Raw genomic sequence first — 1,427 nt, 5'->3', positions numbered from 1 at the left:
AGCTTCCTTGTGAACAAGATGACGGACAGCAGTAAACTATACTAAATTCTAAGGCATGACTAAAGGAAAATTCAGGAAGGCCTAAAAGAGAGGTACCAAACTTGCACTGCAAATACAAAATATAATATTTTAATATTCTTCATAAATATTTATAAAAATATACACATATAACAAGCCACTTTATAATGCTGCTAAAACCATGAAGAGCTGTTAGATCAGTAGATATATCAATATCCTGGGCTTTAAAGTAATGAAATATTTTCAATTAAAGTTCAATAAATATACTGGAGAGAATTAAATATAACAGGAAAAACAGTTTCAATCTTTCTGTTTTTACAATATCTTTTATTGGTAATGATGGACTTGAAGTATTCAACAGTTCAACTACAATCTATAAAGGGTTTTTGTAAAAATGCATTCATTTACTGAAAATAAATAAATCCAGACTCTGTACAGTTTAGAAAAACTATAATGGTGGCAAATAGCAAAATAGAAAGATAATAAATCTTGGGTTCAAAATGAAATGACTAAATCAAAGAAGAGTGTTAAACATATTTTGGGAGTCTCCTCATTAGGAAGTCATATAATGGACACCATTCCCTCTCAAGGCTCTCAAATGGGCACTAGAATAATGTCGACTTTAAAGCCTTCTCCTCTAATATCCCCTCTGGTTCAATTTTTGATTATGAAACAAATCCTTTCGGCATGCAATGAAAAAATAAAACTGCAGATTCGTTCAGAGGGAATTAGTTCAGTTAGATCTTTTGGTGTCCTAACAATTCAAACTGAAATTAAGGGCTTCCCACAGCATTCCTATAAGCTTCTGAAAACACAACTAAAGGGCACTCAGAAAGATGAAACATTTTTCCTATTTCTGTAAATATCCAAGGAATTGAAAACTCAACACCTAGAAAAAGCAAGGCATAAATTCATCAGCACCAAGTAGAAAAGAGCTTCAAATGGAGCAGGTCTGTTATGTGTCCTGATATCCTTGTGTTGATGAATAGGTTCCAATCTCCCCTCTAGGAAAAATCCACTGCCTAAGGTTAACACCTTTAGGCAAAAGGTAAAAGCTCAGCAAATGACTTCATTTTACATTTTGATTCATACACACTTTTTAAAAAAAGGAATTTCAAGGTTTTGGCACTCCTTTAAACACATTTTTTTTGGAGGAGATACGGTTTCAGGTTAGAGGGTTAGAGTGTCTTCCTTCCCTACTTCATTATTTGTTAAAGTGGGAAGTATGAACTTTATTACTAGTAGTTTCAGCTACCATTTCAAAAGTTGCACTTAGTCACAATACAACAGTTTACATTTAAATGAGACTCTAGTAGTAGTTAAAACTGTTCAAAGGTGGCCATTACAAAATACTGGTAGTCTTTCTTGCCTATCAGATGTTATTAAATTGTTGGTGGCTGGAGTTCAAG

Source organism: Phocoena phocoena, chromosome 5, assembly GCF_963924675.1.
Source record: "Phocoena phocoena chromosome 5, mPhoPho1.1, whole genome shotgun sequence".
In the NCBI taxonomy this organism is placed as follows: Eukaryota; Metazoa; Chordata; class Mammalia; order Artiodactyla; family Phocoenidae; genus Phocoena; species Phocoena phocoena.
Note: the sequence above shows the minus strand (reverse complement) of the source record.